Consider the following 21,880-nt stretch of genomic DNA (forward strand, 5'->3'; position numbering starts at 1 on the left):
CTGTGCTGCCTAGGAATCAAAAAGAGGTAGCTTAGAGAGTAGCGTAATTACACTGTCTGCTTTTTAGAAAAGCCTGTGATTCCTTTGAAATGTCATCTAAATTGGCAGCTCAGTAGGTTTTGGAGATTTATGCATCATGCCTTTAAAAACACGTCCTTGTGAGTTTATGTCCTCTGATAGTTATTGTGCATATGGAAATATTGGTATGATGTTCATCAATAGGCCAGTTATGAAAGATCTGTCATACAAAGCTTGAATTAAATCAGTAACTGGTGACCGTAGCATATCTGAGTGAGGCGTTTGACAGGAGATGACGACTGAAAGCAGCTGAATACTCTGATGCCACGCTCATTTAAGAGAAGAAATCATCATTTTGTTTTCATATTTTCTTTTTCCTGCTAGTTTACATGATCTGCATTTCTGTTTCTGCGAGCGAGGCACATGTGATTTAATTAATGTATCAATTCCTACAAAAATGAAAATTAAGTTGATCCAGACTCATGCGTTTATTTCTACGGTGAAGAAATGTTTAGCAGAATCTTTAAATGAATCTGTAGCTGATGGCATTGTTCATTTCAGACTAAACTATCCCTTTAACTTCCAAGCGCATGTTGCATTATTATAAAATAGGAGTCAAAAGCTTGAACAATACCAAGTTCACAATGTATATTATTGCTAAGTCGATCATACACACATTTCAAAGAGAAAGACAATAAGTGAGTAATTGAGCATCTTTTCTGTTAATTATATCTCAGTTCTTGTATTGAGAGGAAATGATGCACTGATGTAGAAATAATAGTCGTTTGTTCTGTCAGCTTTAATTATGCTCATTTCACTGAAACATGGCTAACATAATACTGAGACAAAAACAACAACAACAACAACAACAACAATGCAGTCCAGTCACACGTGTTAACTCATCAGGATGTGCTAAAACTATGTTTTTTAGACATTTTTTTTCCAGCATCAATCTGCATGATGTTCCTAGTAATTTTAGAAAATAATCATATTAAGCATGAGGAGATAAGCGCTTTCAAGGTTTACCGTGGTTTGAAAAAGTTAAGGTTTTTAAGTATTTTGCTTTACATGTTTTCCGCTTCAAAAACTATTATAAATGTTTCCTAAAATAAAATATATTGTGTTCAATGGGGTGAAAAGTTGTTGTTTTTTCACCCAAACATTTAAAAATAACTTGTATTACAGTAGTAATCACAATAACTTGGTTTGACACCGTAATTTTTATCCAAGGTTATTGGCCCATGCCTAAATTGTATTAACTTAGTCCATAACACCTCCAAACCACCAAAAATAAATAAATTAATACATAAAAAGAGGAACCATTACATTATTCAGAATATTTACAGGACTCAGATGGTCAAAGGATTTTCAATGGTCTATTATCCGTCATAAATCTTTAATACTATACTAATAGCCCTAATAAAAACACAATAATAAAATAACATTGAATAAAACAACATTTTCAAACCTATTTAGATTCTCAAAATTTGACAGTACTACTATTAGGTTATGGACCATTTTGGGATCTACTTTAAATTGACAAAAGTGATTCACCTTTTATAAATAAATGTACAAATGATATTTGTAATGTATAAAAAGATACTTTTGGTATATAAACTTGTTAAACTGAATGGCGTGTTAAATATATTCAAGCCCAAATTATTTATCCTTAGTTAAGTTAATAATAATAATAAGCTAGGTTAGCCAAGTTAATAATAAGAGAGAATAAGATCATGCAACATTAGCTAATTCTGGTAAAATTAGCCAGCAGTTTTCCTAATAAAAAGTATATAAATAAACAGGACACTTTCTTCCATATGTGCTAAAAAATAAAGCTATATTATAACTGTAGAGTAAAAATAAAAAATAAAATGTAGAGAATAAGAAATTAGTCTCATGTGACATTAGCTAGAATGTCATTGCGTACAAAGTATAAAATAATAATAATAATAAAAAGTAAAATAAATAAATAATAAACTATTTTATAAAGTGTCTTTAAAAGTAGCATCTCAAAGCACTTTGCGATTGCATAAAAAGAACAGAAGTAAAACAGAAAAAAGCATTTCGTTAAACTGAATGCCATGTTAGTGCCTTCAGTAAATCATATGTAAATCTAATATATGCTAAATAAAAGCTATATTATAAAGCTGTATTATAATCTAAACAAAAATAAAATAGAGAATATAAGAAATAAATAAGGGACTAAGCAGCAGGAAAATGAACATAAGAGATAAAATAGTAGTTTCGTGTGACATTAGCTAGAAAATGCCACTGCGTATAATGTAATAAGTAATATAATTATAATAATATAAATAATAAACTTGTTAAACTGAATTGCGCGTTAGTAAGCGCCTTTAATAAATCCTGAACTCTTTTTTTTTTTCCTTATAAAAGAGTATATAAATAAACACAATACTTTTTATTTGCTAAAAAAAAAAAGTGCTATATTATAAATCTAAATAAAAAATAATAGACAGAATAAAGGTTTTTAAAAAAACCTCGTGACACTACCTGGAAAATGTCATCGCGTATAATGTAATTAGTATGGAAAAATGAATTTTCCGTTGTGGTTTCAGACCTTTGGATCCGCTGTATGTTAATGCATGGAGGGCCTCACGGTTGGATGATGACCAAGTGTTTGAATACTGCATGACCTTCTGCTTGTAGGCGTTTCATTATCTGCAAAATCAGCTCAGAAACCATGGGGCGGCTGGAACTTTCTCTCCCAAACTTTTCCAATCTTTTTTGACTTGTCAAGTGGCCTCAGCTTGGCTCTCTGCAAATATTGCCTGGGCCGCACACGAGTTACTTGAGCTGGCGAACGACTGAACCAACTGGAGACCAAATTGAAGAGCATTATAAAACATGCTCTGGGGTTTTGTGCCGCTCTCATAGTATTCTAATGGGTTTCCAATATAAGCAGCGCAGCGAGGGACACGCAGGTCTATTGGGTTAGGAATTATTCTGATTTAAAAGCAATTATGCCCTTTTTCCCCATATGCCGGCGGAGGTTGTGAAAAGAAAGAAATCGAGAAGCTTATTAATTTTGAACATTTAAAAGGTACACTAAGCAGCAACCATTCTAATTGGTTTACTCAGTAAGCGGTAATCCTACTCGGTAGGTCGGACGCAATGTCTCCATTAATATTCATGAGCGAAGCAGATAAGTTTGTGTCTTTTCCCTCACAAATCAAAAGCAAATTGCTGAATTCCCAATGAAGAACTGCACAACTAATACTGAAGAGATCCACCAATCAGAGGAGACACGGTCACCAAGGAGATGCTAATTGCTGCAAAAGAGCAGAGCAGTGAACCGTCCACTTCAATGAAGCATTGCAAAGTATGTACTCAAATCAGAAACAAAGTGCATAACATTATCAAAGTAAACTGCATGCACGAAAAATATCATACAAATAAATTGCAGTAAATTGTTTGCATATCTGATCTGTAATTTATGCTTTTATTAAAGTTACACTAATTTTGTTTTTTTAATCATGTAAATTAAAAAAAAAATTGTTCTGTGCAGGGTTTGAGAAAGGCACAAAGCAAAAATGCATTATTATTATTATTATTATTATTATTGTTGTTGTTGTTGTTTTCAAATCAGAAAAAGTGCAATCAGGCAAATAAAAAACAATACAAATAAAATGCATTATTATTATTAATATCAATTCGTAAACAAACTACATGACATTATCAAAGTAAATGCATGTATGAAAAGTAAAAAAAATTTGCAACTATTCATGTCTGCATATCCATTCTGAATATTATGGCTTTATTAAAAGTTGTTAATATATTATTTTTTGTTATTTTATTTAAGTAATTATTCAATTAATTTATTATTTTTGTTGTTCTGTACAGGTTTTTAATCCTTTCAGTTTGAGAAAGGCTCAATGCAAATAGAAATCCATTAATATTAATATTATTATCATCGTTATCATCATCATCATTATTATTAATATTATTATCATTATTATTATTATATCTAATCAGAAAAGTGCATAACATTAAAGTAAACAGCATGTATTAAAAATAAAATAAAAAAGGGTTGATAATTTATGTTTGCATATATGTTCTCCATGTTAGCTTTTTATTCAAGTTTTTAATTTATTATAAATTATTTTTTAAATCATTTAGTTTGATTCATTATTTTTTTCTGTACATGCTTTTACTGATTTGATGTTGAGAAAGGCATAATACAAAACTGCATCATTATTAACATCAAGTCAGGAACAAAGTACACAACATGGTTAATGTTATTTATCTGCTCAGTCTTATTAATTTAAAGATGATCAATAGTTTTAGTAGATTAATAAATATATATATTATAATATTAGTAAAAGAAAATACATGCACTATTATTTACAGTATAGAGTAGTAAACAAATATAAATAAAACTGCAATTGTTTGTTTATCTCATGTTTGTCAAATCCTAACATTTTTAGTTTTACTATTTAAGTTATTAAAAAGTTTTTTGATTCATGATTTATTAGTTTTATGTTGTACAATACAAATAAAAATACTACTACTACTACTACTACTACTACTACTACTACTACTACTACCACCACCAGGTATACTTTTGTACTTTTAAATCAAAGTACAGCATCTGCAAAATGACTGAAAATGATTGACAGTAGTCAGTAGTCAAGGCAGTAGTTATGCTATAAAATATCCTTCCCACTCTTCTTGAATGTTGCTTATTCCACTTGCCTTGCTTCAGTTCATCGATTTAATGACTGATAGTTAATGAGTCTATGAAGTCGGTGCAGTGAGAATAGAGACTCAAAAACCATGAAGTACTTTTTATAGCTTTGTTATCTTGTTGAATATTAGACTGTACAGCATGTTTGATGGCTCTTGAGTTGCCAATTGACCTTGTAGCGTAAATCTGTGGGAACATGTTTGATTGTTTGCAGTCATTTTCTCTTCACTTTGCAGTTAGCTTTATGCAGCCACTTGATGCTGCAAGGTCACTCCAATACAATCAATCCAATACAAAACCAACAAACAAATAAACCAAAAAATAAAACAGCAGGCTATTCACCTTATTTTTTCACATGAGAGAGTAGGCGCAGCCATTCTAACCTTATCGTGTCAAAATGTCCAGTCTCATTCACTTCCAGTTATTTTTAGAGGTAAAAAAAAAAAAAACATATACAGCTTGTTTTTGCAAACTGGTATTTTATTATTTTAATCTATTATCATAAACACTTAATTATACTTATTTTAAATAAATATATTAAGGGGTTTCACCTTTATTATGGAATAGAAAAGAAGAGATTTCAGACAGGAAAGCATTGGCATCACAAAGAGGTGGAAGGATCGACAAAAGACCTCAAGCTGGGAATCAAACTCAGGTCGACGTGAGCACTTCCGTGTAGAGATCTGCGCGGGATTAAATTTTGAATCCCGCTCCCACCCGCACCCGCCAGGTTTTAGCCCGAACCCGACCGCTCCCGCTTATATTAAGAATTTATTGTCCCGCTGCCCAACCCGCCCCATTTTCTGCCCGCTGCGCCCGATCCCGCTAAAGAGCGGGGGAGAACAAAACCGAAAATCCCCCAGCTATACAGTCCAGACAGCCAAGCTTTCTGTATAAACACACACACACACAGCACCAAGCACACACACACATACAAATCTCTCTCTCTCTCATATGCATGCGCACTAACACACACACAAGCACCAAGCAGACACACAGGCGTTTGCTGTTATATCAACTCAAAGGCTTGTAATACCATGTATCAAGTACCAATGTAATACCAAAAGGTTTTATATAAAGGTATATAAATACTGAGTCGCGCCAGCTTACGGCCGCCGCATCTGGCCCGATTGATTCGGGCCGGAATCGGGCAGTGAGTCCACAAGCATCCGGAGTCCGGCAGCCGGAGCCGGGCTGAGTGGTAAGTATCCGGCAGGCGAGAATCTAGCCGGAACTGGCCCGAGTGTATTTTGCTATCTGTGAAAGCTCGCTCTCTCTCTCTCATTCGCGCGCGTGCGCACTAACATACACACACAAGCACAAAGCACACACACAGGCAAAGCTCGCTCTCTCTCTCTCATTCGCATAGCAATATCCGCGATATTGCTAGACAGCCCGCTCCCGTCTCAAATTAAACCCGTTACCGACCGCTCCCGCGATTTATTCGGAAATTTATTCCCTCGCCGCAGAAATCTGGTCGGGTCCCGCGGGAATGCAGACCTCTACTTCCGTGCTATATACGCCAGCGCACAGTACAGCTATTGGCGCCTACATAGAGAAAGATGTTTGATTGTATACTTCCATTTGTTTTTCCAAATCATTTTAACAAAAGTAAATTAAGTCCTAAGACAATGAAAAGAGGTTTACACCCGCATTGTAAAATAAGCTTACTTACAAATGCATTCAGCAATTTGAGCTAAAATACAGTGTTTTACGTTACTACAAGAGAACAAGCAAACAATAAAGAACAACAATTAAAACTATTTTGTCAGTGCATTAGCCTAGTAGTTAGCACTCTGACATAAGGTGCAGTAGCCCTTCGAGCATCCAGAGTTCAAATCCCGGCTCAGGGACATTTCCCATCCCTATCCCCTCTCTCTCTCTCCCACTTCGCTTCCTGTCTAAAATACTGACCAAAAAGGCTTACATTCACTGATGTGAACCAATTCATATTAGATAAAAACTCATTTTGAGTGAAAAACAAACATAGAGCCATTTTTTTGCAAAATTATTTACAAATTGCAAATTTCATGTCATCTAATTTTCTTATTCTTTTCTAATAATAATAATTTAGGGTGTCACGGTGGCACAGTGGGTAGCACGATCGCCTCACAGCAAGAAGGTCGCTGATTCGAGTCCTGGCTGGGTCAGATGGCGTTTTTGTGTGGAGTTTGCATGTTTTCCCCGTGTTGGCATGGGTTTCCTCCAGGTGCTCTGGTTTCATCCACAAGTCCAAAGACATGTTTCCCAAACGGGTTGCAGCTGGAAGGACATCCGCTGCATAAAACATATGCTGGAGGCTCATTCCGATGTGGCAACCCAAGATTAATAAACCAAAAAGAAAATGAATAAATGAATATTGGTATTGGTTTGTGTACCAATATTGGTGAGATATATTAAGCATCTCCAAACAACATTACAGACAAAAAAAAACAAACCTTTGATGGCATATTAAACGACTAAGAACCCTCAAATTACTTTTAATTATCATTTTATAAATTCTATACAGTACTTTACCACCAAGATTGCAATAATTTAAAATATTACAACATTTAGTATGACCATGTACAGCTCAAAAGTATATGGTTTCATTTTACAACAGCATCAATTACAAAAGTGAAAAATAAACATCATTTCACCCATATTTAGATTTCTTTTCATTTAAAATTTAACTAATTTAATTGAGTTTGCATTCATTTGTCTCCATATGTACAAATTAACTTTTTTTAAATGTAATTTGATGCACTATAAAAATAAAACATTTAGTCCAAACACCAAAAATCTTACACGTATCCAGTAGTTTATCCAGCATTTATCATTTCACTTATTCCCTGATTTTGTCAGGGGTTGCCACAGCGGAATGAACCGCCAACTTATCTAGCATATGTTTCACACAGTGCATGCCCTTCCAACCACAACCTAGTACTGGGAAACACCCATACAGACTCATTCACACACTCAAACTACGGCCAATTTAGTTCATCAATTCCCCTATAGCAACTGTGGAGGAAACCGAAGTACCTGGAGGAAACCCCCGCCAACACAGAGGAGAACATGCAAACTCAGCTGGGACTCAAACCAGCGACCTTCTTGATGTGAGGTCAAAGTCCTAACCACTGCGCCACCATGCTGCCTTATCCAGCATTTATTTTATTTAACTTTTTCCTATTAAATCATAAATCTTCTTCAGTATATACATCCTACAAGTATCCATCACTCCAGGTTGGCCTAAAGCTGGATCTTTGCTTGGCCATCGGAGGTCTGGCAACCAAAAACGAAGTGCTAATAAGCAGAATGATCTATGGAGAGATCTTCCTCCAGGCTCATGTATTATAAATGCTAATGTCTCCCTAAAGCACAGTCTCCCTTTGGTGCTAATTGCAGTATGAATGTGAAGAGGCAGAGAGAGAAACAGAGAGAGAAAAATGTCAGAAAGTTGTAGCCATCTGTTCTCAAGGTCAACTGTCACCCAACAAACACACATCCATCACACCCTAAACCCAGTAAACAAGCTCAAATTACGCCACTGTTTCCCGCATTGTTATTGCACATTCAAAAGCCTCCCACTGCTTTAGCACACTTGCAGTCGCTGCGGGCAGCAGTGGAATCTACGATTGGGGATGATGCAGAAAACATCGGAACAAGTGCTTGTAAAATTATACGCTCTAACAATGCCGCACACGTTGTTCACTCTTCACTCAAACATTTTTAGATTCTCGCTCTGTTCATGCAAATGGAGCTCCAGCTTTATTTGTGCATTTAAACTGAACAGCGGTAGAGTTTCACTAGTGATGCTGACACACACGGGGGTATTTTACAGTTAAACTCAACAGAAATTGTATTGTTAGCTCCCCCAATGAGCACTTAGCATCAAGTGAGATGTTTATGGTGAATATTTTCACTCTGATATAACAATCACCTTGACAACAACATAATGCAATTTGCATAATCGCAGAACAAGTGCTGCTGATTCAGATTACAGAAAGCGAGCATTGCGCAATTAAGTGATTTTCCCTTGTGGTTTAAATATCCTAATATATTGAGGTTGTTTTTGTTTCTGCATAATTCATATTTATTAATGCCAGACATTTCTGGACTCGGTCTGAAGCTACTCCTTAGATTAAACAATCAGTAATCATCATGCTAATGGCCAGTTCAATCTCTTGTCGCTTTAAGACTGCAATGCTCCACTAGCTGATTGAAAGCATCCACGCCTGCAGATGATCCTGAATGCAGCAGTGCCTCTGACATTCAATGAGCAAACCCTGGAACACGCTGACTATAAAAATTGAAATGCTCTAAGCAGATCTTATATGTAAAGTCGCCATGAAATCAAAATGTACTGCATGTTGACCATTTTGAGGGGTGCAAACAAAAACAATGGTCCCGATGTGTTTCCGGTTTTACTTTTTCAGTTTCTATAGCTTCCGAGAATCTAAAAGAGCCACATATTGATATGATAGCTGTTTTAACATGAAGCTCATATAATTGCCTTACAGCTATGAAAGTTTGATAACAAGCAAGATAACAAGGTGGGTTTGTTATAAAATGTAAATGTACAAATGCAATCAAACATATATGTCAAAGACGCCAAAATTACAAAACCGGTCTCATGCAAAGCTCTTAAGTCTCATGTAAAAAGAAGAGATAAGTTAAAGAAATAAGCTGAAGTAATAGACAAATCATGTGTGGTAATGGGGTGGGACGCTCCATTTCAACCATGTTAAAATGTTTTTTTTTTTTTTATGTTTAAAAAAAATTAAATACATTTTTTTTTAAATGTTCATGGCCCAATGGCATGACCACATTGAAATGGTCTAGAGTGTTTAACACCGCTTGAATTCAATTGCTTCTGTACAAAATAAATAAATAAATAAACAAATAAATAAATAAACAAATAAATAAATATATATATATATATATATATATATATATATATATATATATATATATATATATATATATATATATATATATATATATATTTTTTTTTTTTTTTTTTTTTTTTTTTATATATATAATGATAATACTAATAATAAGAAGAATAAAAATAATAAGAACAAAAATAAGACATCACAATTTCTGACCATTTCTGTGTGGATAAAGATAATTTGTCATTTCCATGTGAATGAGGATCATTCATAAGTGCCATGTGAATGTGGATCATCCCAAAGCACTAACAAATGTGCACAATATGCACTTTAAAAAAATTGTCAGAAACTATTCCAGATTAATACATTGACTTTACTACAGTAAAGGCATTTATGCAACTAAAGTATTTTATTATTTAATAGAGAAGAATATAATTTGTGCCAATTGGAATATTGGCAATGCCACTGCTTTACATGTTTTCATAATGCAGAGATGATAAAGTATGAGATAGATAATAAAACAAATCAATAACAGATGAAGTAGACATTAATTAGGAGTCGTGATTTGTGCTTAATAGTACATTCATTCTGTTTAAATGCAGAAAGGGAGCAACGTGTGATATCACAAACCATACATTATAATTTATACAATCTTGAGCTATTTATCTATTATTTAAACCAAATCCTCAAAATAACAGCTGAAGATTCAACTCACTACACTGCAAAAAAAATGTTTTTTTTTTCCAAAAATCTTAAAATTCCAAAGTATTTTGTAGACAAGTAAAAATGATTGTCTTGTTTTTAGAAATAAATCAAAATAAAGTGAGTTTTCCTTAAAAAAAAAAAAGCTAAATAATCTGCCAATGGTGTAAGCAAAATAAACATGTTTTTACTTTGAAATAAGACTATTTTGCGGACTCCATTGACAAACTATTTTGATTGTTTTAAGGAAAAACAACTGAATATTGTTGTTTGTGTAGAAAATGCTTCTTGATTCAAGAATTTGTAGATAATTGGACTAGAAACAAGACTAAAAGAAAAGCATTTTTTGCAGAGTAACCCTAAAATTTGAGCAGTAGCTAGCTATATCAAGCACTTTAACCATTTGAAATAATTCAGTTATCAAGTAAATTCTAATTACTGATCCGACATCACCATAAGTAAAGCAGTGTGTACTGTAATATCAGCTCCTTCCCCAGTTTAACCCAGACTCAAAAACAGTCGGTGTACATTTCCCAATTGAGTTGAACTCCCCTCAGGCATCCGGTACGGAATATAAACTCTCATTTTACAAGCTCAACATCCACCCACGTTTCTTATAAAAAAAAACAACATATTTAATCTTCTGCCCTATGCACTTTTGTGTCAGAGATGGTGAAATGTTACAGAGACCTTTAGCACCACTTAAGCATTATGACCCAAGGCAACCTTGTGGTTAATATATGTGTGCATGTTTTTTTTTTTTTTTTTTTTTTTGACATTCAACATTTTTGCAGTAGGAAGGCCACTTCTCTGCAGGAAATTGTGCAAAAAAGATTGACTGAAATGATAAGTAATGACATTTCACAAAGAAGAAAGCAGCTCACTCTGACAAATCACATCCAAAAGCATTTCGTATGATTTGAGGTGAAAAGCAATGCAAGAGGGAATTGTAGGCATTTAGCAGATTAATGATTAGCCTATTAATGATAAAATCATTTAACACACATACTTTGCTGTTGTAAATCCTCTAACTTTTTTTAAACTGAATGGATAGGGTGTTTAATGTATGATTAATCTGTGCTTAGAGATGTAATAAGGATATGGGATTATTAATTGTCAACCAAATAACAATTTAAAAGAGGATGCATTATTTGACCTGTGGGCTTTCCTGTCATATAGTTGTGCTGCAAATGATCTATATATATTTGTAGTAGCCTCTACACCTCTACTACTACTACATTTTAAAAGGAGTTCACCCCAAAATGAAAAGTAAATTCACTTACCCTAAAAGCCCATCCTAGATGTACAGTAGTTGACTTTTCTTTTAGAATTAGTTGTTAGCTGAAGCCATGGTCCACGGTGATATGTATAGTCCTCACCAACAGCAACCGCCACTTTACGAATAAAAAAAAAAAAAGTCAGCTAAATCTAAATTACCACAATAAAGCCTTAGATGTGGCACCATGGTGGCTCAGTGGTGTCGCACTGTCGCCTCAGAGTAAGATGGTCACTGGTTAGAGCCTGGGCTGGGTCAGTTGGCGTTTCTGTCTGGAGTTTGCATGTTCTCCCCATGTTGGCGTGGGTTTCCACTGGGTGCACAGTGCAAACACATGCAAATTAAACTAAATAAACTAAACTGGTCATGGTGTATGGGGGTGTGAAGGAGTGTGTACTGTATGGATAATTCCCAGTGATGGGCATCCACTGTGTAAAACATGCTGAATAAGTTGGCAGTTCAATTTGATGTGGCGACCCCTGATTAATGAAGGGACTAAGCCGAAAGAAAATGAATGAATGAAAGAATGAAAGTCGTAGATGAGCAATGCTGTTCAGCATCAGGGTCATTTTGCTGCAGGTTAAATTATCTTCATTATATTTTACTGCATTTTTTTTAAATTGTAAATATGTATGTCACAACAATTCATTCATTTATTTTCTTTTCGGCTTAGTACCTTTATTAATCTGGGGTCGCCACAGTGGAATGAACCGCCAACTTATCCAGCATTTGTTTTATGCAGCGGATGCCCTTCCAGCTGCAACCTATCACTGGGAAACACATACTGTACACACTCATACACTACGGACAATTTAGCTTACCCAATTCACCTGTACCGCATGTGTTTGGAATGTGGGGGAAACCGGAGCAGCAGGAGGAAACCCACGCAAACGCAGGGAGAACATGCAAACTCCACACACAGATGCCAACTGACCCAGCTGGGGCTCAAACCAGCGACCTTCTTGCTGTGAGGCGACAGCACTAACTACTGCGTCGCCCTCACAACAATTATGAACAAATAATGAGAGAAGTTAGAGTATATCCACAGTATACAATCGAAGTATAAACAGTTGCCAAAGGTAAAAATGAATTAAGATAATTCTAAGCTAATTATTTTAAAAAAATAATAATTAACCAAATTAAATTTGCGTAAAGCTTCATAATTGTTTTAGCTTTTCGGTTTCTAATGTTACACAGTGTTGTACCATACTGTTTAATCTCCTTTATAAAATGTTCACAATTTGGCTTAGCTTCAGCCTATTTCTTTAAATAAAAATTATACTTTTCAAATAATATTATTTTTACTGAACTTAAACAGATGTACATTTATAAAAAAACAGCGCAACATTAGACTACTTACCTTGTGTGAACGAATTGAAGAGTTTACATGCAAAAACCTCTAACAGTCTAAAAATTTCCTCTAAAATTAGCATTTTTAATCTGGCTCCTGTGTATATGTTCAGTAAAATCACTTTTATGGCAAAGAATAAGTAATTTTTCTTGTCTTTAGACTAAAATATCTCAACATAAACAAAAGGAAGATGAGAAAAATGTTTTCGGTGGAATTTCTGACTGACCGCACTCAGAGGTTTCTGCATCTAAACTCTTCAATTATTCATGTGAACCGATTCTTTATATTGAACCGATTCCCCAAACGAATCGTTCGAAATGATTCTCAAGTAAACAACTCGTGATTTGGCTTCGAACTTTTTAGTCTTTATATCCTTAGTATACGATGTTTTATTCATCCAACTCGAAATATAAGTCAGTCGTACATTACAGAATCCTGCGAGCTCCAGCTGTGTGAAGATTTTAACAAGGCTGGTAAGTTACCATGCTTATTTTTAATACACAATACACGTTGCCTTTATTAATTATTCAATTATGCTAATCCGATACGAGATTAGTCAGCTAGCCATTCATCGGCACGCGTTTATCAATAGCAAACGAATGAGAGAGAGAGAAAAACTGCTCAATCAAACCATGGCCATTTTAAACAGGAAAACTCCATTCCATAACTCACCTGTGTCGAAATAAACCCCATTTTTCTCTCCGTCAATAATTTATCCATGTCAAACTTGTTTTGCGATCATATAATCTGCATTTCATCTTTATTTTAAAACAAACTGAAGCATTAACGACATGCCTGCTGGCAGTGCAATTATAAAAGCTGATTGGCTAGTTTGGTTCAAATTAAGGCGGGCAAATTTGAATTTCAACCGCATTTTATCAGAAAAGCAGCTGACGTTGCTTTATTCATTCATCCTGATTGGTCAGTTTAAATACATCAGTCTGTCAGTCTCATCTACATCAGTGATATAATCAAAACGTCTTTAACATTGTGTGTATTTTTTACTTATTTAAAGAGTTTAAATATAATGTGCTTTAATAAGAGGTTCACATAATATGTGTCTAAATTAAGCACATTACAATGTAGCTTAAATCTCTTTTAATGTTTAATACTTTACTCCACTGTTGACTACATTTAATAGAGGCTCTGACTGACTGCTTCTGCTTTTTCTGTTTATTGAAATTGGAAATCACAGGCTATACAATAAATGTTTGCAAGCTATTCATGTCTGCTATAAAAATTCCATTGCATATTTGTTTAAGAGCTCATAAAATATTTATGCCTAAGATGCAATAACTATATATTTACTTGATATACTACCATCTGCACGGGGTGCTCACAACACAAGTTTAATTACACTGAAAAATAAAAAACTCTGGTCTAGAAACGGTTCCCAAATGAAATATTTAAGTAGAAATATTTATAGAAGTCCAATGGTATTTGTTTTATATACAGCTTCTCAACATCTTACAACTTCTTAATGTCATAAGTTGTTTTCTTGATATGCTGCAAAAATTGATATAAGTTAAAAACGAAAACTGTTATTTTTCTCAACCCATTGGCAGATTATTTAGCTTGTTTTAATGGAAAAACTCACTTAAGTTTCACTCATTTCTGAAAACAGATTTGCTTGTCTTGTAAATGCTTCCTGATTTAAGAATCTTTATATATTTACAGTAGAAACAAGACAAAAATTAAGTAAGAAAATCATTTTTTTGCAGTGTATGGCGTTGAAAAGTACTGTCTATTCCATATTATTCTGTGTTATGCATTGCTTTCTAAGAGTATCCTACAGTCTGAATGTCTTTCATTTGCCAGTACATCTGAGTCAGTGAAAACCTTGGTCACTTTGCAATTCTGTTCAGTGTGTGACCTTAAAGATATTGAAATGGTTAAGTAACATATTCAGATATTCAGACAGCTGCCTATTTAGTTTGTAAACAACTCCGTAACATTCAGAACAATGTTTTTGTCTTTTCTCGAAGGCATTTGCTCCTATTTACGGCATCTTCAAAGCTGTTTGAGTAGAGGACCGTATGTATCAGTGGTGTTTCTCTCACAGGAATTCTCTTTTCAGCCTTTCCCTTCGTTTCTCTTGTTTGGTGTGAAGTGTTTTTGTTGCTCACAAATCTCCACTAGCGCTGCAGGAAGCATCAGTCTATAGATGACAGTCAGCGATGGCATATTTAATTTAGCATGAATGAAAACGAGGTTGTGCTTTTGAGTTCCTACATATTCAGTTGTGCTGGAAGTTTTGCATTACTATAATGTATTACTGACCTTTCCAAAAACAACATGCTGGTTTCAGCGAGTCGCTAACTAAAAATAACTACTACCAGCAGCTATACTCTACAATATTGACATTAGCTGATTTTGTCTACTTTCTTTTTCTCAAGGGTGTTTTTTTTTCTTCATTATCCTTTAGTTCCTAATGACCTTTTGTAAATGCCAATTATTTTAGTGGGTTTATTTTTTTTTCTTAATGCAAATTTTAAATGTCAATTTTTTGAATGCCAATTTCCTTATTTACATATAATAATATTAACAATAATAATATATCATCATAATATCAGTTCTTTTTTTTTTTTAAATACCAGCCACCGCACTCTTAGGGAAATGGTAAAGGCTTTTAATCTAATTAATACACATTAAACCTTTAACATTATTAATAGCCTTAAACGTTATTAGTAGGCTACTGGGTGACTGATGTCGTTGGTTTGCACTAAATCATGGTTTGTGACTTCATTTTCAAGCCGTCTGCTAGTTATTTAATTTCAATCTGCTGCTACTTTGAGTAGTATCTCACGTAAAATAGTATTTGAACTCACATTTAAGAGCATTTAAATCTGAATTAAGCACACAATCTGTACCTGAGTGATCTTTGTTGTAGTAGTTTATGTTGTTGTTCTAACAAGATGTTGGGGAAATTTAAAGCATTCATATGCTATGTATTAAACTGCGATTCAAGATTTTATTTGTACGATTATAAAGTCTGAAGAATGAGCGTGGTTTCACGGTAATTGTGTCTAATGTAAATTTAAGCTTTATATTAGCTAAGTATTTAAATGAACTGTTGTTATCATCTGCATTCTTACATACATAATCATTTTAATAATTCGTAAAAGTTCGCCTAAAGTTGCCATTTCACTATCGTGCCCAATTGTTCTAAGAACACTTCGGTACGGGTACGGTTGTCTCTACACTAAGCCTGGAATGGCGCGGCACAATTACAAAAACTGTTCTAGGCCCGTAACTTTTGGCACGGTTAGACAACCGTGCTGAACTGTTCCGACAGGTTCTGTGTGTTGACGTCGCGGCTCTGTTGCCAAGCTACCACAGCTGGCTCAGTGGAAGCGCGCTAGTCAGACATCCACAGTAAACTACATTTAATATAAAAACGCATGCAATAAACACACGTCAGTCAGGCGAATTAAAGGTCTCATTGCCTAGGGTGTCAAACATTCAAACTCTTCCCACGAATAAAACAATAGGCTAATTTATTTTTCTGAGATTTTATTTATTTGATTTACATGTTAGGTCAGTGCAAAGACGTGAAAAGACATCCTGCTTTTTGCACTTTTGACACACTTAGCACGCGTGATTGAAAATCACGTGATTTTCGAGTTGTAAAATCTGAACTTTAGCGAACATTCGCACCACATTAACCAATCAGGAAGTTGCTTTCGTAGTGGCTTGATTATGACGTAGCACCCGCAGTTGGTGTCCCGAGTGGAAATCATCTTGCCGACACTGAACAACCAGCCTGATCTCACGAGAAAACATAAGTATTTTACGTTTTGCCAGTTTATTGGCTAATTCGTACAAATTCGTACGAGTTCAGTCGTACGAAATGGTACGATTTTAAAAAGGAGCCGTGGCACCTGACCCCACCCCTAACCCCAACCGTCATTGGGGGATAAGCAAATCGTACTAAATTGTACGAATTAGATCGTACGAATTCATACGAATTAGCCACTAAATGAAAAAGTTACGAATTGCCGTGAGATTGTGTTGGAACAACAGTTCATCAAACTGGGCTCGACTCAGTCTGAAGCACCGCTGAAAGCTTCCATCATCCAGGTATCGTTTCTGGAGGAGTTGATGAATTCACAGAGCTGGTGCACCTCTGAAAGCATCTAGTGCACTTAAACACGGCCTTCATAAAGCACAACTACTCTCTCAATTAAATCCATGTTAGCCATTTATTAATAAAGCTAGAGTCAGAATATTCAGGCGCAAATATTCACACCACATCTGATATGAACACAGCATTAATATGTACCTTTTCACATTGAATTAATTGGATATTTCATAACACAATTTTATGTCTGAGACATTAAAAAAAAAAGTTTTTAGTCATCTTGTTTTGTTGGAGGTCTCAGCATGTGTCTGCATTAGTGCATGAACTGTGGCCTACAGGTGATAGATGCACCTTTTCTGGAGTGCAGGACGTCCTGCTGTCACATCTGATTTACAGCGTCCACATGTGGAGGAGTCACTGCCACACTCGTCCACGTCGCTCCACGGTCGCTAGGCAACTGCTTAACAAGACAGAAAATTGGGCAATAACATGTCAAAAGAACGCAAAATAGAACTTAAGTCCGTATATCAAAAGGCAGAAAGGAATAGTTTTAATTTCTGTTATTCATCATGTACTTTAACTTCACTGACAGCTAAAGCAGGCTTTTCAATAGCAGTTCAGACAAAATGAAGACTTGATATTATTAACCTCATTCTATAAAGATTGAAAAAAAGAGTGTTGACATTTTATATGTATAAAGTTTATTTCTAATTCATTTAATAATATATAAATGCAATAAAATATCATATTAATATTATATTAGATATTTTGTTAAATATGAATATATTGTATGTTTTATATATTTATATTTATTTTATAATTATATATATATATATATATATATATATATATATATATATATATATATATATATATATATATATAATTAGTTATTTTAATGTTTACTGTAGATAAAAACATATACACTTGTGTAGAATAATGTTGTGCATTTATATATAATTTTGTTATTGAAGTATTTTCGGCTTACCAAGACTTTTTTTCATTAAATATCATATTATTAATTAATTTAAAACAGGTTGCGCGGAGGCACAGTGGGTAGTGCTGTCACCTCACAGCAAGAAGGTCACTGGTTCGAGCCTCGGCTGGGTTAGTTGGCAATTCTATGTAGAGTTCTTCCTGTGTTGGCTTGGGTTTTTTCCGGTTGCTCCGGTTTCCCCTATGCAAGTCCAAAGACATGCGGTACAGGTGAATTGGGTAGGCTAAATTGTCCGTAGTGTATGAGTGTGTGTGTGTGAATGTGTGTGTGGATGTTTCCCAGAGATGGGTTGCGGCTGGAAGGGCATCCGCTGCGTAAAAACTTGCTGGATAAGTTGGCGGTTTATTCCGCTGTTGCGACCCCGGATTAATAAAGGGACTAAGCCGACAAGAAAATGAATGAATTGTCCTTAGTGTATGTGTGTGAATGAGAGTGTATCGGTGTTTCCCAATGATGCGTTGCAGCTGGAAGGGCATCCACTATGTAAAACATATGCTGGATAAGTTGGCAGTTCACTCCGCTGTGATGACCCCTGATCAATAAAGGGATCAAGCCGAAAAAGAAAATGAAGGAATGAATTAATTAATTTATAACAATTATATGGGATTAAATCTTAAAATGTAAATGATTCCTGTGAATTCCCAGCATCATTTTTCAAATCGCCAGTCGTAATCTTTCAGAAATCAAGTTTCTTAAGTTTTTCTTTAAGATTTCCACTTTTGATTTCTATTGAATTTAATGCACACCTACTGATTAATAGTAGGTCGATAATTTTCTTGAAATAATTGACTATCCCCAACCTGTTTAATGATGCAGGCTTGGCAACAGAGATGGAGTTCCTCATGCAACTTTACGAATGATATCACTCGATTGTTATCAGTGGTTATCAGCTGACAGATATGGGCCAGTAGGGGCCTTCTGCACCTACTGAAGGCTCAAAAGGCTGTTATCATCCATCCACATAGGGAATCAGCTGTACTAGAGAAGACTCCAGATCTGTTTTCACATTCCTGGAGGTTAGGTTTAGGGTTGGGTTAGCCTTCTGTTAACATCCTTCTGAGCCTACTAGCACTGGCCCATATCTATCAGCTGATAACCTCTGATAACGCCCTTCAATCGAGTGATAACATTCAAATCAGGAACAGTACTGAGTTTCTGTGGTGATTAAATAATCTAAGTAATAAATGAGGATGATCTGCAGCTGTGTGAAATCAAAGGGTGATCTGGTGTGTGAGCGCCGGACATGATGGGATTTGTAGTTCGGTAAAGTGGCACATTTGTAGTTCTCCAGTGATCTGCAACTGCTAGATTGCTGGTGATCATAAGATTCTGGAACATTAGTGTGTGTTTATTAATTTATTTGCAAACCATTTTAGTTATTTTAATTAGCTTGTAAAATAAACATTCCTGTACGTTCCAGATATAGAAATGCATTAATTACGCCACCACTAGGCATTTGGTGTCATGTTTTTGTGTCGTCTACCAACTAACATTTCCAAACATGAGCACTTTAATGACTCCGTCTGCTGGCATGTTTAATGAACGAGGCCTGTTTATTAATTAAGATGTACTGTAGTCACATGCATGCACAAAGAATTTCATGCACCCACTCTTTTAATGTCCCATCAAAGGTCTGTTGTGGTCAAGGTGCCAGAAGCCCAAAATGTGATGGAGCGAGACAGATGGTGCCGAGGTGCTGATATGCATTGGAATATGTTTCATTACTGCTGCCGGCTGTCCAGTTTTACCCTACCGCCACCACATTGGCACACACTGATGCCAGTCTGCCGTTCTCCCCAAATCTGTCTAAATGACAACTGACCCGCTTTGGCTGGACGTCCTGGAACAAATGCTCCAAAAGGACAGACATCAGTAACCTCCACCCAACAAGATCCTTAATTATAATAAACCTGCCGACACACGAGACGCCACTTCCGTTAATTAAATTAAGATCATTTTTATTGACTTAATTGTTTGAGACAAGTCATTTGCCGAGGCTGAGACTGCGACGCTGACAGCACAAATGATGGAGGATGAGTAATTAATGTGTTTTTTAATTGGACTGGATGTAGGCTGGTTTATATGGGATAGGGCTGCACGATACTGGAAAAATTGCAATATTTTGATTATATATACTGCGATATGAATACAATGTCATCTGCTGAGCTCTAAAAATCATTAATAGACATTAGTTGGGTTGATTTTGTAAGGGTGTAAATCATGCATTTTAAAAATAACCTAATTGCAAGCAGGATAAAATTACAATAAAGCAAAGAAAATAGTAAAATAAGCAGTGCAATGGTTTTCCATAGAGTCAAACAGTATATAGATACAGTAATTTAACAATGTAATGTAAATAAACACTGTATGGTCTTCACTGTACACTGTACAATGTCAGGTTTTCACAGCATATTACTGTAATTTTTCACAGTAAATTACATTAGTATCACTTTACAGGATTTAACTGTAAAAATGCACACTAATGTGTTCATGGTTTCCACTACATTTATTCTTCCATGGCGTGGCGCCACGCCAAAATTCATCCCGCCACGGCTACATTACAGCATCTCTTTCAAACAATCAGTGTTTTTTTTTTTTTAATACCGGGTGATAATTGCAAAACGTATTAAAAGGTAAGTAAGCTATAACAGCGCAAACATTTCTGTAACAGTGCTGTGCATCATTTGTTTAACCCTTTAAGGTTACGTGCTGACTGGCTGACTGACAAGTGTGTGATGCGTGAGGCCAGCAAACACGACGTATAGCCATTTCACTTTACTTCAGGGCGCATTAATATCGCTCTGTAGGTCTATTGGAGACATTCATAAATATTCAAATCTAATAAATGTAGGAGACATACTCGTTACATAAACGCACTAAATCGCACTTCAGCAGCGTTTATTTGAGAGCGCACAAGAAGATCTGTGCGCTCTTGAATCGGCTTATATTTGAAGGGGCGTGCAAGAAGTTTTGTGCACGAGCAGAGGAAATCGGAAAGAGATCCGTATGCTGTAGGCTATCACATAAATGCAATCTTGACTTGTAATACGGCGCTCATGACATTTGTCATTGAAATAACGCGACAGGTAGTTGGTAGAACTGAGTAAAAGCCGCCACAGCTGGAAAAGATCCCAGAGGAAACACTGTGATGTAAAGCAATACTATTGTATATAAATATAAAGGCTCGTCATCTGAGCTGGCGAGGCTGATTATCACAGAAATACTTCAGACGTGAGTTCAGGTGGCTTGACTGAAACGTGTTTTTGTGTCTGGAGTGCAGCATAAAACATTCATCACAAGTTGCAATTAACTGGGCCAATTTATAGCTGTGCTCGGAGAGGTTTGATACACAACAGTCTGTGCCAGCAGGCTTTGAGTTCTGCCTTTAGAAGCTTGACCTCCTTGTTAAAGCTCGCTGCAAGGTTTGATTCATTAAGTGCATTAGTCGATGTGAAATAACAATGACAACATCTATTGAGCATATTAAACGATAACATATTCAGGTGTCTATGTACTCAATATATTAAATGCAGTTGATTAAGCATAATTATATGCAACTAAACCTAACCTGCTGCATGATGATAATACCCTTATAATAAATAATTCATTTTACTCAATAGTTAAATGAATAGTTGTACCTTAAAATAAGTACCCTAAAATAGTTTTAAAAGGTTATTAAAATAAAAAATATACAGTATATTTAATTGAGGGCGGTGCAGTGGGTAACGATGTCACCTTACAGTGAGAAGGTCACTGGTTTGAGCCCTGGTTGGGTCAGTTGCATGTTCTCCCATTGTTGGCTCATGGGTTTCCTCTGGTTTCCTCAAGTCCAAAGACATGCGCTATAGGGCAATTGTGTGGGCTGAATTGTCCATAGTG

At 35.3% G+C, this 21,880-nt stretch overlaps 1 protein-coding gene and 1 long non-coding RNA gene across 20 annotated transcripts in view; one reads left to right on the forward strand and one right to left on the reverse strand.

Annotated features, from left to right (window-relative positions):
• zgc:152904 overlaps nucleotides 1-13,772 on the reverse strand; it is a 404,441-nt gene extending 390,669 nt beyond the window's left edge. For 8 of the 16 annotated variants that reach the window (XM_073949165.1, XM_073949158.1, XM_073949162.1 and 5 more), the window contains exons 1-2: nucleotides 13,596-13,772; nucleotides 11,580-11,690 (exon numbers count right to left, since the gene is read on the reverse strand). The gene's annotated coding sequence lies outside the window, so the exon portion shown is untranslated. 16 annotated transcript variants of the gene reach the window in all.
• LOC141384236 (uncharacterized) overlaps nucleotides 13,207-21,880 on the forward strand; it is a 98,673-nt gene continuing 89,999 nt past the window's right edge. For all 4 annotated transcript variants that reach the window (XR_012405303.1, XR_012405294.1, XR_012405297.1 and 1 more), the window contains exon 1: nucleotides 13,207-13,396. This is a non-coding gene — a long non-coding RNA (uncharacterized lncRNA). The remainder of the gene's footprint in view (nucleotides 13,397-21,880) is intronic.

The sequence above is a fragment of the Danio rerio genome, chromosome 1, assembly GCF_049306965.1.
Source record: "Danio rerio strain Tuebingen ecotype United States chromosome 1, GRCz12tu, whole genome shotgun sequence".
NCBI classification, from domain to species: domain Eukaryota; kingdom Metazoa; phylum Chordata; class Actinopteri; order Cypriniformes; family Danionidae; genus Danio; species Danio rerio.